The following is a 16,617-nucleotide window of genomic DNA, read 5'->3' as shown; positions in this document are numbered from 1 at the left end:
TCTTTTTAACCCTGTAAGGGGGTGGTGCACTGTACCCGAAGATACTGCCATATCGGGTCAATGCATAGGGCGACGGAAGCAAGCTTCGAAATCGGCCCCCGTTCTCAAAAATCCATTTAATATATGGTCCCCAGATAGGGGACGTATCAGATATTAAACTGATAAGAACAGATACTACACTTGATCTTAGCCAAAAGGCCGAGAAGCGATAACCGTGAAAGGGGCGGGCCCAACAAGGTCCCCTTCATGGGCACTATCACTGCTTGCTGTCAGGGAGGCTGCCAGACAATTTTCCATGCACACTCTGGGCTGGGGGGCAGTCAACCACCAGTACACACAGCAGAACCTAAACCCATACCATTATTGCTAAGCAGCAAGACAGGGGCCCATTGCACTCCCACGGGGCCTTTTTAAATGCAATCCATAACCCGGATTTGCCAGGAACCCTTCTTACTCCTCCTACTTGCATGTGACACTGGGCTTAGGATCTGCATAGGAAACACACACACAAGCACACACCTACCTTTGTTGCCTGCAGATGCCTCCTTGGCTGTCCCCAAACGGTATCAAACCAACACCCACGGGAAGCTGTAAGCATAGAGGACATGCCTGCACCCCATTGGACTTACCTGTGTGGGTTAAATCCGGGTTATTTGACAACCTATGGCGGTGATGGTTCTGCTCAGGCAGAGCAGTGCTGATGCTCCTCATAAAGCTGTCGCTGCTGTGAAGGTTCTAGGTGACATCACAATCCCTATGGTTACATACACAACAAAGCTGGGTTGTTGTTGTTTACACTCTGCAAGGCCTGTGGAAGTGAGTGACATCATAGCACTGTAGTTCTGAGGGTTCTAGATGGATGCAACAATCTCCTGTTGCTTCTATGAAGGCCATAATAGACGACATCACCAAACAGCTCCATAGTCACATACACAGCAAAGGAGAGATGTTGTTTACACCTAGTGATGTCAGTGGTATTGAGTGACATCACAGCACAGTGCTAAGGCTCCTGGGCCTGGACACAGCAGCGGCTGCAATATCTCAACGGAGAATACGTTTATATATATGTGTGTGTGTGCGCGTATATATATATATATATATATATATATATATATATATATATATATATATATTCTCCGCCGAAATCACTTTTAAACCCATTTCCACCTTTTTTTCCCTTCTCTTCCTCTTACTTTTTTTTCACGTTTTTTTACGTTTTTCTCCTTTTCGCCTCTTTTCTGGGCGTATTATTCTTCTTTTTCTTCTTTTTTTTCGTCTAATGCATACCCCATCAGTGCAGCAATGCTTATTCAATACCGCCAGCAGATGGAGACACTGGGGGATAATTTTCTAAGGATTTATACTGATTTTTCCTGTCTGAATTTGTCGCACAGAAAGTTGCAGGCCAAATATGTGTGACATTTCTGCGACTTTAGCTTCTAGAGCATTTTTACAACATTATACATAGGTGCTGAATACATAAAAAGCGACTGTTCAGCGACAGACAAGTCGCATCGGCTGAAAGTAGGCCAGAATGTCAGTCCATGTTGGAGCAGGTTTAGATACAGTCTAAAGCATAGATCTCAAAGTCTGTGCACAGAATTTAGCAAGGGCCTCGCACCTTCTGATGCATCAGGTAGGTGCACTATAGCATAGCCTAACCCTCTGTACTTTGGTCTATATTGATGCGGGACATAGACAGCCAGCTGATGACCAATCCATTAGTGCAATGGATGGCTGGAAGCATTTGTCTTTGCCTTTGCAATACCACAGAAGCAATGCATGGTCAATGTACAGCAATGACACACCTGTGTGAACAGCCAGGAGACCCCCCCATGTTATGTTACATAGTTACATAGTTAGTACGGTCGAAAAAAGACATATGTCCATCAAGTTCAACCAGGGAATTAAGGGGTAGGGGTGTGGCGCGATATTGGGGAAGGGATGAGATTTTATATTTCTTCATAAGCATTAATCTTATTTTGTCAATTAGGAACATTCAGCACCCACCCGCTATCAAGGCAGCTGCCTATCATGTCATGCCCTACCTGCACAGGTGTGCTGGCTACTCAAATGATCCAATTAAGGAGGCCATTTAGTCAGCAGCAGCAGAAGTCCTGTGCCTGGACGCTCCAACAGCGGCCAGACACAAGCAGAAGCAGCAGAAGCAGCAGCAGCACCACCTTTTGTTTTTTGGCTGCAGCAGCAGCAGCAGCAGCAGCAGCAGCAGCAGCAAGGCCCACAGGGCTGGCTAGCTGGCTAGCCAGCAAGCAGGTAGCAATGAAAGTAGGAATCTTTCTTTTTAACCCTGTAAGGGGGTGGTGCACTGTACCCGAAGATACTGCCATATCGGGTCAATGCATAGGGCGACGGAAGCAAGCTTCGAAATCGGCCCCCGTTCTCAAAAATCCATTTAATATATGGTCCCCAGATAGGGGACGTATCAGATATTAAACTGATAAGAACAGATACTACACTTGATCTTAGCCAAAAGGCCGAGAAGCGATAACCGTGAAAGGGGCGGGCCCAACAAGGTCCCCTTCATGGGCACTATCACTGCTTGCTGTCAGGGAGGCTGCCAGACAATTTTCCATGCACACTCTGGGCTGGGGGGCAGTCAACCACCAGTACACACAGCAGAACCTAAACCCATACCATTATTGCTAAGCAGCAAGACAGGGGCCCATTGCACTCCCACGGGGCCTTTTTAAATGCAATCCATAACCCGGATTTGCCAGGAACCCTTCTTACTCCTCCTACTTGCATGTGACACTGGGCTTAGGATCTGCATAGGAAACACACACACAAGCACACACCTACCTTTGTTGCCTGCAGATGCCTCCTTGGCTGTCCCCAAACGGTATCAAACCAACACCCACGGGAAGCTGTAAGCATAGAGGACATGCCTGCACCCCATTGGACTTACCTGTGTGGGTTAAATCCGGGTTATTTGACAACCTATGGCGGTGATGGTTCTGCTCAGGCAGAGCAGTGCTGATGCTCCTCATAAAGCTGTCGCTGCTGTGAAGGTTCTAGGTGACATCACAATCCCTATGGTTACATACACAACAAAGCTGGGTTGTTGTTGTTTACACTCTGCAAGGCCTGTGGAAGTGAGTGACATCATAGCACTGTAGTTCTGAGGGTTCTAGATGGATGCAACAATCTCCTGTTGCTTCTATGAAGGCCATAATAGACGACATCACCAAACAGCTCCATAGTCACATACACAGCAAAGGAGAGATGTTGTTTACACCTAGTGATGTCAGTGGTATTGAGTGACATCACAGCACAGTGCTAAGGCTCCTGGGCCTGGACACAGCAGCGGCTGCAATATCTCAACGGAGAATACGTTTATATATATGTGTGTGTGTGCGCGTATATATATATATATATATATATATATATATATATATATATATATATATATATTTCTCCGCCGAAATCACTTTTAAACCCATTTCCACCTTTTTTTCCCTTCTCTTCCTCTTACTTTTTTTTCACGTTTTTTTACGTTTTTCTCCTTTTCGCCTCTTTTCTGGGCGTATTATTCTTCTTTTTCTTCTTTTTTTTCGTCTAATGCATACCCCATCAGTGCAGCAATGCTTATTCAATACCGCCAGCAGATGGAGACACTGGGGGATAATTTTCTAAGGATTTATACTGATTTTTCCTGTCTGAATTTGTCGCACAGAAAGTTGCAGGCCAAATATGTGTGACATTTCTGCGACTTTAGCTTCTAGAGCATTTTTACAACATTATACATAGGTGCTGAATACATAAAAAGCGACTGTTCAGCGACAGACAAGTCGCATCGGCTGAAAGTAGGCCAGAATGTCAGTCCATGTTGGAGCAGGTTTAGATACAGTCTAAAGCATAGATCTCAAAGTCTGTGCACAGAATTTAGCAAGGGCCTCGCACCTTCTGATGCATCAGGTAGGTGCACAATAGCATAGCCTAACCCTCTGTACTTTGGTCTATATTGATGCGGGACATAGACAGCCAGCTGATGACCAATCCATTAGTGCAATGGATGGCTGGAAGCATTTGTCTTTGCCTTTGCAATACCACAGAAGCAATGCATGGTCAATGTACAGCAATGACACACCTGTGTGAACAGCCAGGAGACCCCCCCATGTTATGTTACATAGTTACATAGTTAGTACGGTCGAAAAAAGACATATGTCCATCAAGTTCAACCAGGGAATTAAGGGGTAGGGGTGTGGCGCGATATTGGGGAAGGGATGAGATTTTATATTTCTTCATAAGCATTAATCTTATTTTGTCAATTAGGAACATTCAGCACCCACCCGCTATCAAGGCAGCTGCCTATCATGTCATGCCCTACCTGCACAGGTGTGCTGGCTACTCAAATGATCCAATTAAGGAGGCCATTTAGTCAGCAGCAGCAGAAGTCCTGTGCCTGGACGCTCCAACAGCGGCCAGACACAAGCAGAAGCAGCAGAAGCAGCAGCAGCACCACATTTTGTTTTTTGGCTGCAGCAGCAGCAGCAGCAGCAGCAGCAAGGCCCACAGGGCTGGCTAGCTGGCTAGCCAGCAAGCAGGTAGCAATGAAAGTAGGAATCTTTCTTTTTAACCCTGTAAGGGGGTGGTGCACTGTACCCGAAGATACTGCCATATCGGGTCAATGCATAGGGCGACGGAAGCAAGCTTCGAAATCGGCCCCCGTTCTCAAAAATCCATTTAATATATGGTCCCCAGATAGGGGACGTATCAGATATTAAACTGATAAGAACAGATACTACACTTGATCTTAGCCAAAAGGCCGAGAAGCGATAACCGTGAAAGGGGCGGGCCCAACAAGGTCCCCTTCATGGGCACTATCACTGCTTGCTGTCAGGGAGGCTGCCAGACAATTTTCCATGCACACTCTGGGCTGGGGGGCAGTCAACCACCAGTACACACAGCAGAACCTAAACCCATACCATTATTGCTAAGCAGCAAGACAGGGGCCCATTGCACTCCCACGGGGCCTTTTTAAATGCAATCCATAACCCGGATTTGCCAGGAACCCTTCTTACTCCTCCTACTTGCATGTGACACTGGGCTTAGGATCTGCATAGGAAACACACACACAAGCACACACCTACCTTTGTTGCCTGCAGATGCCTCCTTGGCTGTCCCCAAACGGTATCAAACCAACACCCACGGGAAGCTGTAAGCATAGAGGACATGCCTGCACCCCATTGGACTTACCTGTGTGGGTTAAATCCGGGTTATTTGACAACCTATGGCGGTGATGGTTCTGCTCAGGCAGAGCAGTGCTGATGCTCCTCATAAAGCTGTCGCTGCTGTGAAGGTTCTAGGTGACATCACAATCCCTATGGTTACATACACAACAAAGCTGGGTTGTTGTTGTTTACACTCTGCAAGGCCTGTGGAAGTGAGTGACATCATAGCACTGTAGTTCTGAGGGTTCTAGATGGATGCAACAATCTCCTGTTGCTTCTATGAAGGCCATAATAGACGACATCACCAAACAGCTCCATAGTCACATACACAGCAAAGGAGAGATGTTGTTTACACCTAGTGATGTCAGTGGTATTGAGTGACATCACAGCACAGTGCTAAGGCTCCTGGGCCTGGACACAGCAGCGGCTGCAATATCTCAACGGAGAATACGTTTATATATATGTGTGTGTGTGCGCGTATATATATATATATATATATATATATATATATATATATATATTTCTCCGCCGAAATCACTTTTAAACCCATTTCCACCTTTTTTTCCCTTCTCTTCCTCTTACTTTTTTTTCACGTTTTTTTACGTTTTTCTCCTTTTCGCCTCTTTTCTGGGCGTATTATTCTTCTTTTTCTTCTTTTTTTTCGTCTAATGCATACCCCATCAGTGCAGCAATGCTTATTCAATACCGCCAGCAGATGGAGACACTGGGGGATAATTTTCTAAGGATTTATACTGATTTTTCCTGTCTGAATTTGTCGCACAGAAAGTTGCAGGCCAAATATGTGTGACATTTCTGCGACTTTAGCTTCTAGAGCATTTTTACAACATTATACATAGGTGCTGAATACATAAAAAGCGACTGTTCAGCGACAGACAAGTCGCATCGGCTGAAAGTAGGCCAGAATGTCAGTCCATGTTGGAGCAGGTTTAGATACAGTCTAAAGCATAGATCTCAAAGTCTGTGCACAGAATTTAGCAAGGGCCTCGCACCTTCTGATGCATCAGGTAGGTGCACTATAGCATAGCCTAACCCTCTGTACTTTGGTCTATATTGATGCGGGACATAGACAGCCAGCTGATGACCAATCCATTAGTGCAATGGATGGCTGGAAGCATTTGTCTTTGCCTTTGCAATACCACAGAAGCAATGCATGGTCAATGTACAGCAATGACACACCTGTGTGAACAGCCAGGAGACCCCCCCATGTTATGTTACATAGTTACATAGTTAGTACGGTCGAAAAAAGACATATGTCCATCAAGTTCAACCAGGGAATTAAGGGGTAGGGGTGTGGCGCGATATTGGGGAAGGGATGAGATTTTATATTTCTTCATAAGCATTAATCTTATTTTGTCAATTAGGAACATTCAGCACCCACCCGCTATCAAGGCAGCTGCCTATCATGTCATGCCCTACCTGCACAGGTGTGCTGGCTACTCAAATGATCCAATTAAGGAGGCCATTTAGTCAGCAGCAGCAGAAGTCCTGTGCCTGGACGCTCCAACAGCGGCCAGACACAAGCAGAAGCAGCAGAAGCAGCAGCAGCACCACCTTTTGTTTTTTGGCTGCAGCAGCAGCAGCAGCAGCAGCAAGGCCCACAGGGCTGGCTAGCTGGCTAGCCAGCAAGCAGGTAGCAATGAAAGTAGGAATCTTTCTTTTTAACCCTGTAAGGGGGTGGTGCACTGTACCCGAAGATACTGCCATATCGGGTCAATGCATAGGGCGACGGAAGCAAGCTTCGAAATCGGCCCCCGTTCTCAAAAATCCATTTAATATATGGTCCCCAGATAGGGGACGTATCAGATATTAAACTGATAAGAACAGATACTACACTTGATCTTAGCCAAAAGGCCGAGAAGCGATAACCGTGAAAGGGGCGGGCCCAACAAGGTCCCCTTCATGGGCACTATCACTGCTTGCTGTCAGGGAGGCTGCCAGACAATTTTCCATGCACACTCTGGGCTGGGGGGCAGTCAACCACCAGTACACACAGCAGAACCTAAACCCATACCATTATTGCTAAGCAGCAAGACAGGGGCCCATTGCACTCCCACGGGGCCTTTTTAAATGCAATCCATAACCCGGATTTGCCAGGAACCCTTCTTACTCCTCCTACTTGCATGTGACACTGGGCTTAGGATCTGCATAGGAAACACACACACAAGCACACACCTACCTTTGTTGCCTGCAGATGCCTCCTTGGCTGTCCCCAAACGGTATCAAACCAACACCCACGGGAAGCTGTAAGCATAGAGGACATGCCTGCACCCCATTGGACTTACCTGTGTGGGTTAAATCCGGGTTATTTGACAACCTATGGCGGTGATGGTTCTGCTCAGGCAGAGCAGTGCTGATGCTCCTCATAAAGCTGTCGCTGCTGTGAAGGTTCTAGGTGACATCACAATCCCTATGGTTACATACACAACAAAGCTGGGTTGTTGTTGTTTACACTCTGCAAGGCCTGTGGAAGTGAGTGACATCATAGCACTGTAGTTCTGAGGGTTCTAGATGGATGCAACAATCTCCTGTTGCTTCTATGAAGGCCATAATAGACGACATCACCAAACAGCTCCATAGTCACATACACAGCAAAGGAGAGATGTTGTTTACACCTAGTGATGTCAGTGGTATTGAGTGACATCACAGCACAGTGCTAAGGCTCCTGGGCCTGGACACAGCAGCGGCTGCAATATCTCAACGGAGAATACGTTTATATATATGTGTGTGTGTGCGCGTATATATATATATATATATATATATATATATATATATATATATATTTCTCCGCCGAAATCACTTTTAAACCCATTTCCACCTTTTTTTCCCTTCTCTTCCCCTTACTTTTTTTTCACGTTTTTTTACGTTTTTCTCCTTTTCGCCTCTTTTCTGGGCGTATTATTCTTCTTTTTCTTCTTTTTTTTCGTCTAATGCATACCCCATCAGTGCAGCAATGCTTATTCAATACCGCCAGCAGATGGAGACACTGGGGGATAATTTTCTAAGGATTTATACTGATTTTTCCTGTCTGAATTTGTCGCACAGAAAGTTGCAGGCCAAATATGTGTGACATTTCTGCGACTTTAGCTTCTAGAGCATTTTTACAACATTATACATAGGTGCTGAATACATAAAAAGCGACTGTTCAGCGACAGACAAGTCGCATCGGCTGAAAGTAGGCCAGAATGTCAGTCCATGTTGGAGCAGGTTTAGATACAGTCTAAAGCATAGATCTCAAAGTCTGTGCACAGAATTTAGCAAGGGCCTCGCACCTTCTGATGCATCAGGTAGGTGCACTATAGCATAGCCTAACCCTCTGTACTTTGGTCTATATTGATGCGGGACATAGACAGCCAGCTGATGACCAATCCATTAGTGCAATGGATGGCTGGAAGCATTTGTCTTTGCCTTTGCAATACCACAGAAGCAATGCATGGTCAATGTACAGCAATGACACACCTGTGTGAACAGCCAGGAGACCCCCCCATGTTATGTTACATAGTTACATAGTTAGTACGGTCGAAAAAAGACATATGTCCATCAAGTTCAACCAGGGAATTAAGGGGTAGGGGTGTGGCGCGATATTGGGGAAGGGATGAGATTTTATATTTCTTCATAAGCATTAATCTTATTTTGTCAATTAGGAACATTCAGCACCCACCCGCTATCAAGGCAGCTGCCTATCATGTCATGCCCTACCTGCACAGGTGTGCTGGCTACTCAAATGATCCAATTAAGGAGGCCATTTAGTCAGCAGCAGCAGAAGTCCTGTGCCTGGACGCTCCAACAGCGGCCAGACACAAGCAGAAGCAGCAGAAGCAGCAGCAGCACCACCTTTTGTTTTTTGGCTGCAGCAGCAGCAGCAGCAGCAGCAGCAGCAAGGCCCACAGGGCTGGCTAGCTGGCTAGCCAGCAAGCAGGTAGCAATGAAAGTAGGAATCTTTCTTTTTAACCCTGTAAGGGGGTGGTGCACTGTACCCGAAGATACTGCCATATCGGGTCAATGCATAGGGCGACGGAAGCAAGCTTCGAAATCGGCCCCCGTTCTCAAAAATCCATTTAATATATGGTCCCCAGATAGGGGACGTATCAGATATTAAACTGATAAGAACAGATACTACACTTGATCTTAGCCAAAAGGCCGAGAAGCGATAACCGTGAAAGGGGCGGGCCCAACAAGGTCCCCTTCATGGGCACTATCACTGCTTGCTGTCAGGGAGGCTGCCAGACAATTTTCCATGCACACTCTGGGCTGGGGGGCAGTCAACCACCAGTACACACAGCAGAACCTAAACCCATACCATTATTGCTAAGCAGCAAGACAGGGGCCCATTGCACTCCCACGGGGCCTTTTTAAATGCAATCCATAACCCGGATTTGCCAGGAACCCTTCTTACTCCTCCTACTTGCATGTGACACTGGGCTTAGGATCTGCATAGGAAACACACACACAAGCACACACCTACCTTTGTTGCCTGCAGATGCCTCCTTGGCTGTCCCCAAACGGTATCAAACCAACACCCACGGGAAGCTGTAAGCATAGAGGACATGCCTGCACCCCATTGGACTTACCTGTGTGGGTTAAATCCGGGTTATTTGACAACCTATGGCGGTGATGGTTCTGCTCAGGCAGAGCAGTGCTGATGCTCCTCATAAAGCTGTCGCTGCTGTGAAGGTTCTAGGTGACATCACAATCCCTATGGTTACATACACAACAAAGCTGGGTTGTTGTTGTTTACACTCTGCAAGGCCTGTGGAAGTGAGTGACATCATAGCACTGTAGTTCTGAGGGTTCTAGATGGATGCAACAATCTCCTGTTGCTTCTATGAAGGCCATAATAGACGACATCACCAAACAGCTCCATAGTCACATACACAGCAAAGGAGAGATGTTGTTTACACCTAGTGATGTCAGTGGTATTGAGTGACATCACAGCACAGTGCTAAGGCTCCTGGGCCTGGACACAGCAGCGGCTGCAATATCTCAACGGAGAATACGTTTATATATATGTGTGTGTGTGCGCGTATATATATATATATATATATATATATATATATATATATATATATTTCTCCGCCGAAATCACTTTTAAACCCATTTCCACCTTTTTTTCCCTTCTCTTCCTCTTACTTTTTTTTCACGTTTTTTTACGTTTTTCTCCTTTTCGCCTCTTTTCTGGGCGTATTATTCTTCTTTTTCTTCTTTTTTTTCGTCTAATACATACCCCATCAGTGCAGCAATGCTTATTCAATACCGCCAGCAGATGGAGACACTGGGGGATAATTTTCTAAGGATTTATACTGATTTTTCCTGTCTGAATTTGTCGCACAGAAAGTTGCAGGCCAAATATGTGTGACATTTCTGCGACTTTAGCTTCTAGAGCATTTTTACAACATTATACATAGGTGCTGAATACATAAAAAGCGACTGTTCAGCGACAGACAAGTCGCATTGGCTGAAAGTAGGCCAGAATGTCAGTCCATGTTGGAGCAGGTTTAGATACAGTCTAAAGCATAGATCTCAAAGTCTGTGCACAGAATTTAGCAAGGGCCTCGCACCTTCTGATGCATCAGGTAGGTGCACTATAGCATAGCCTAACCCTCTGTACTTTGGTCTATATTGATGCAGGACATAGACAGCCAGCTGATGACCAATCCATTAGTGCAATGGATGGCTGGAAGCATTTGTCTTTGCCTTTGCAATACCACAGAAGCAATGCATGGTCAATGTACAGCAATGACACACCTGTGTGAACAGCCAGGAGACCCCCCCATGTTATGTTACATAGTTACATAGTTAGTACGGTCGAAAAAAGACATATGTCCATCAAGTTCAACCAGGGAATTAAGGGGTAGGGGTGTGGCGCGATATTGGGGAAGGGATGAGATTTTATATTTCTTCATAAGCATTAATCTTATTTTGTCAATTAGGAACATTCAGCACCCACCCGCTATCAAGGCAGCTGCCTATCATGTCATGCCCTACCTGCACAGGTGTGCTGGCTACTCAAATGATCCAATTAAGGAGGCCATTTAGTCAGCAGCAGCAGAAGTCCTGTGCCTGGACGCTCCAACAGCGGCCAGACACAAGCAGAAGCAGCAGAAGCAGCAGCAGCACCACCTTTTGTTTTTTGGCTGCAGCAGCAGCAGCAGCAGCAGCAGCAGCAAGGCCCACAGGGCTGGCTAGCTGGCTAGCCAGCAAGCAGGTAGCAATGAAAGTAGGAATCTTTCTTTTTAACCCTGTAAGGGGGTGGTGCACTGTACCCGAAGATACTGCCATATCGGGTCAATGCATAGGGCGACGGAAGCAAGCTTCGAAATCGGCCCCCGTTCTCAAAAATCCATTTAATATATGGTCCCCAGATAGGGGACGTATCAGATATTAAACTGATAAGAACAGATACTACACTTGATCTTAGCCAAAAGGCCGAGAAGCGATAACCGTGAAAGGGGCGGGCCCAACAAGGTCCCCTTCATGGGCACTATCACTGCTTGCTGTCAGGGAGGCTGCCAGACAATTTTCCATGCACACTCTGGGCTGGGGGGCAGTCAACCACCAGTACACACAGCAGAACCTAAACCCATACCATTATTGCTAAGCAGCAAGACAGGGGCCCATTGCACTCCCACGGGGCCTTTTTAAATGCAATCCATAACCCGGATTTGCCAGGAACCCTTCTTACTCCTCCTACTTGCATGTGACACTGGGCTTAGGATCTGCATAGGAAACACACACACAAGCACACACCTACCTTTGTTGCCTGCAGATGCCTCCTTGGCTGTCCCCAAACGGTATCAAACCAACACCCACGGGAAGCTGTAAGCATAGAGGACATGCCTGCACCCCATTGGACTTACCTGTGTGGGTTAAATCCGGGTTATTTGACAACCTATGGCGGTGATGGTTCTGCTCAGGCAGAGCAGTGCTGATGCTCCTCATAAAGCTGTCGCTGCTGTGAAGGTTCTAGGTGACATCACAATCCCTATGGTTACATACACAACAAAGCTGGGTTGTTGTTGTTTACACTCTGCAAGGCCTGTGGAAGTGAGTGACATCATAGCACTGTAGTTCTGAGGGTTCTAGATGGATGCAACAATCTCCTGTTGCTTCTATGAAGGCCATAATAGACGACATCACCAAACAGCTCCATAGTCACATACACAGCAAAGGAGAGATGTTGTTTACACCTAGTGATGTCAGTGGTATTGAGTGACATCACAGCACAGTGCTAAGGCTCCTGGGCCTGGACACAGCAGCGGCTGCAATATCTCAACGGAGAATACGTTTATATATATGTGTGTGTGTGCGCGTATATATATATATATATATATATATATATATATATATTTCTCCGCCGAAATCACTTTTAAACCCATTTCCACCTTTTTTTCCCTTCTCTTCCTCTTACTTTTTTTTCACGTTTTTTTACGTTTTTCTCCTTTTCGCCTCTTTTCTGGGCGTATTATTCTTCTTTTTCTTCTTTTTTTTCGTCTAATGCATACCCCATCAGTGCAGCAATGCTTATTCAATACCGCCAGCAGATGGAGACACTGGGGGATAATTTTCTAAGGATTTATACTGATTTTTCCTGTCTGAATTTGTCGCACAGAAAGTTGCAGGCCAAATATGTGTGACATTTCTGCGACTTTAGCTTCTAGAGCATTTTTACAACATTATACATAGGTGCTGAATACATAAAAAGCGACTGTTCAGCGACAGACAAGTCGCATCGGCTGAAAGTAGGCCAGAATGTCAGTCCATGTTGGAGCAGGTTTAGATACAGTCTAAAGCATAGATCTCAAAGTCTGTGCACAGAATTTAGCAAGGGCCTCGCACCTTCTGATGCATCAGGTAGGTGCACTATAGCATAGCCTAACCCTCTGTACTTTGGTCTATATTGATGCGGGACATAGACAGCCAGCTGATGACCAATCCATTAGTGCAATGGATGGCTGGAAGCATTTGTCTTTGCCTTTGCAATACCACAGAAGCAATGCATGGTCAATGTACAGCAATGACACACCTGTGTGAACAGCCAGGAGACCCCCCCATGTTATGTTACATAGTTACATAGTTAGTACGGTCGAAAAAAGACATATGTCCATCAAGTTCAACCAGGGAATTAAGGGGTAGGGGTGTGGCGCGATATTGGGGAAGGGATGAGATTTTATATTTCTTCATAAGCATTAATCTTATTTTGTCAATTAGGAACATTCAGCACCCACCCGCTATCAAGGCAGCTGCCTATCATGTCATGCCCTACCTGCACAGGTGTGCTGGCTACTCAAATGATCCAATTAAGGAGGCCATTTAGTCAGCAGCAGCAGAAGTCCTGTGCCTGGACGCTCCAACAGCGGCCAGACACAAGCAGAAGCAGCAGAAGCAGCAGCAGCACCACCTTTTGTTTTTTGGCTGCAGCAGCAGCAGCAGCAGCAGCAGCAGCAGCAAGGCCCACAGGGCTGGCTAGCTGGCTAGCCAGCAAGCAGGTAGCAATGAAAGTAGGAATCTTTCTTTTTAACCCTGTAAGGGGGTGGTGCACTGTACCCGAAGATACTGCCATATCGGGTCAATGCATAGGGCGACGGAAGCAAGCTTCGAAATCGGCCCCCGTTCTCAAAAATCCATTTAATATATGGTCCCCAGATAGGGGACGTATCAGATATTAAACTGATAAGAACAGATACTACACTTGATCTTAGCCAAAAGGCCGAGAAGCGATAACCGTGAAAGGGGCGGGCCCAACAAGGTCCCCTTCATGGGCACTATCACTGCTTGCTGTCAGGGAGGCTGCCAGACAATTTTCCATGCACACTCTGGGCTGGGGGGCAGTCAACCACCAGTACACACAGCAGAACCTAAACCCATACCATTATTGCTAAGCAGCAAGACAGGGGCCCATTGCACTCCCACGGGGCCTTTTTAAATGCAATCCATAACCCGGATTTGCCAGGAACCCTTCTTACTCCTCCTACTTGCATGTGACACTGGGCTTAGGATCTGCATAGGAAACACACACACAAGCACACACCTACCTTTGTTGCCTGCAGATGCCTCCTTGGCTGTCCCCAAACGGTATCAAACCAACACCCACGGGAAGCTGTAAGCATAGAGGACATGCCTGCACCCCATTGGACTTACCTGTGTGGGTTAAATCCGGGTTATTTGACAACCTATGGCGGTGATGGTTCTGCTCAGGCAGAGCAGTGCTGATGCTAATCATAAAGCTGTCGCTGCTGTGAAGGTTCTAGGTGACATCACAATCCCTATGGTTACATACACAACAAAGCTGGGTTGTTGTTGTTTACACTCTGCAAGGCCTGTGGAAGTGAGTGACATCATAGCACTGTAGTTCTGAGGGTTCTAGATGGATGCAACAATCTCCTGTTGCTTCTATGAAGGCCATAATAGACGACATCACCAAACAGCTCCATAGTCACATACACAGCAAAGGAGAGATGTTGTTTACACCTAGTGATGTCAGTGGTATTGAGTGACATCACAGCACAGTGCTAAGGCTCCTGGGCCTGGACACAGCAGCGGCTGCAATATCTCAACGGAGAATACGTTTATATATATGTGTGTGTGTGCGCGTATATATATATATATATATATATATATATATATATATATTTCTCCGCCGAAATCACTTTTAAACCCATTTCCACCTTTTTTTCCCTTCTCTTCCTCTTACTTTTTTTTCACGTTTTTTTACGTTTTTCTCCTTTTCGCCTCTTTTCTGGGCGTATTATTCTTCTTTTTCTTCTTTTTTTTCGTCTAATGCATACCCCATCAGTGCAGCAATGCTTATTCAATACCGCCAGCAGATGGAGACACTGGGGGATAATTTTCTAAGGATTTATACTGATTTTTCCTGTCTGAATTTGTCGCACAGAAAGTTGCAGGCCAAATATGTGTGACATTTCTGCGACTTTAGCTTCTAGAGCATTTTTACAACATTATACATAGGTGCTGAATACATAAAAAGCGACTGTTCAGCGACAGACAAGTCGCATCGGCTGAAAGTAGGCCAGAATGTCAGTCCATGTTGGAGCAGGTTTAGATACAGTCTAAAGCATAGATCTCAAAGTCTGTGCACAGAATTTAGCAAGGGCCTCGCACCTTCTGATGCATCAGGTAGGTGCACAATAGCATAGCCTAACCCTCTGTACTTTGGTCTATATTGATGCGGGACATAGACAGCCAGCTGATGACCAATCCATTAGTGCAATGGATGGCTGGAAGCATTTGTCTTTGCCTTTGCAATACCACAGAAGCAATGCATGGTCAATGTACAGCAATGACACACCTGTGTGAACAGCCAGGAGACCCCCCCATGTTATGTTACATAGTTACATAGTTAGTACGGTCGAAAAAAGACATATGTCCATCAAGTTCAACCAGGGAATTAAGGGGTAGGGGTGTGGCGCGATATTGGGGAAGGGATGAGATTTTATATTTCTTCATAAGCATTAATCTTATTTTGTCAATTAGGAACATTCAGCACCCACCCGCTATCAAGGCAGCTGCCTATCATGTCATGCCCTACCTGCACAGGTGTGCTGGCTACTCAAATGATCCAATTAAGGAGGCCATTTAGTCAGCAGCAGCAGAAGTCCTGTGCCTGGACGCTCCAACAGCGGCCAGACACAAGCAGAAGCAGCAGAAGCAGCAGAAGCAGCAGCAGCACCACCTTTTGTTTTTTGGCTGCAGCAGCAGCAGCAGCAGCAAGGCCCACAGGGCTGGCTAGCTGGCTAGCCAGCAAGCAGGTAGCAATGAAAGTAGGAATCTTTCTTTTTAACCCTGTAAGGGGGTGGTGCACTGTACCCGAAGATACTGCCATATCGGGTCAATGCATAGGGCGACGGAAGCAAGCTTCGAAATCGGCCCCCGTTCTCAAAAATCCATTTAATATATGGTCCCCAGATAGGGGACGTATCAGATATTAAACTGATAAGAACAGATACTACACTTGATCTTAGCCAAAAGGCCGAGAAGCGATAACCGTGAAAGGGGCGGGCCCAACAAGGTCCCCTTCATGGGCACTATCACTGCTTGCTGTCAGGGAGGCTGCCAGACAATTTTCCATGCACACTCTGGGCTGGGGGGCAGTCAACCACCAGTACACACAGCAGAACCTAAACCCATACCATTATTGCTAAGCAGCAAGACAGGGGCCCATTGCACTCCCACGGGGCCTTTTTAAATGCAATCCATAACCCGGATTTGCCAGGAACCCTTCTTACTCCTCCTACTTGCATGTGACACTGGGCTTAGGATCTGCATAGGAAACACACACACAAGCACACACCTACCTTTGTTGCCTGCAGATGCCTCCTTGGCTGTCCCCAAACGGTATCAAACCAACACCCACGGGAAGCTGTAAGCATAGAGGACATACCTGCACCCC

The 16,617-nt window shown here is 46.2% G+C and overlaps 8 non-coding genes across 8 annotated transcripts; all 8 read right to left on the bottom strand.

Moving 5' to 3' along the window:
• Positions 1–19: 19 nt before the first annotated feature.
• On the bottom strand, positions 20–210 carry LOC130317872 (U2 spliceosomal RNA). Its single transcript, XR_008864880.1, has one exon. It is a non-coding gene; the product is annotated as a U2 spliceosomal RNA (small nuclear RNA).
• A 2,106-nt stretch (positions 211–2,316) lies between these two features.
• Positions 2,317–2,507, bottom strand: LOC130317871 (U2 spliceosomal RNA). Its single transcript, XR_008864879.1, has one exon. It is a non-coding gene; the product is annotated as a U2 spliceosomal RNA (small nuclear RNA).
• A 2,100-nt stretch (positions 2,508–4,607) lies between these two features.
• Positions 4,608–4,798, bottom strand: LOC130317870 (U2 spliceosomal RNA). The gene has a single exon (XR_008864878.1). It is a non-coding gene; the product is annotated as a U2 spliceosomal RNA (small nuclear RNA).
• A 2,087-nt stretch (positions 4,799–6,885) lies between these two features.
• LOC130317869 (U2 spliceosomal RNA) lies at positions 6,886–7,076 on the bottom strand. Its single transcript, XR_008864877.1, has one exon. It is a non-coding gene; the product is annotated as a U2 spliceosomal RNA (small nuclear RNA).
• A 2,095-nt stretch (positions 7,077–9,171) lies between these two features.
• LOC130317868 (U2 spliceosomal RNA) lies at positions 9,172–9,362 on the bottom strand. The gene has a single exon (XR_008864876.1). It is a non-coding gene; the product is annotated as a U2 spliceosomal RNA (small nuclear RNA).
• Positions 9,363–11,457: 2,095 nt separating this feature from the next.
• Positions 11,458–11,648, bottom strand: LOC130317867 (U2 spliceosomal RNA). The gene has a single exon (XR_008864875.1). It is a non-coding gene; the product is annotated as a U2 spliceosomal RNA (small nuclear RNA).
• Positions 11,649–13,738: 2,090 nt separating this feature from the next.
• Positions 13,739–13,929, bottom strand: LOC130317865 (U2 spliceosomal RNA). The gene has a single exon (XR_008864873.1). It is a non-coding gene; the product is annotated as a U2 spliceosomal RNA (small nuclear RNA).
• Positions 13,930–16,018: 2,089 nt separating this feature from the next.
• LOC130317864 (U2 spliceosomal RNA) lies at positions 16,019–16,209 on the bottom strand. Its single transcript, XR_008864872.1, has one exon. It is a non-coding gene; the product is annotated as a U2 spliceosomal RNA (small nuclear RNA).
• Positions 16,210–16,617: the final 408 nt, after the last annotated feature.

This window comes from Hyla sarda, unplaced genomic scaffold, assembly GCF_029499605.1.
Source record: "Hyla sarda isolate aHylSar1 unplaced genomic scaffold, aHylSar1.hap1 scaffold_204, whole genome shotgun sequence".
NCBI classification, from domain to species: domain Eukaryota; kingdom Metazoa; phylum Chordata; class Amphibia; order Anura; family Hylidae; genus Hyla; species Hyla sarda.
This window is presented reverse-complemented; position numbering and strand designations above follow the sequence as displayed.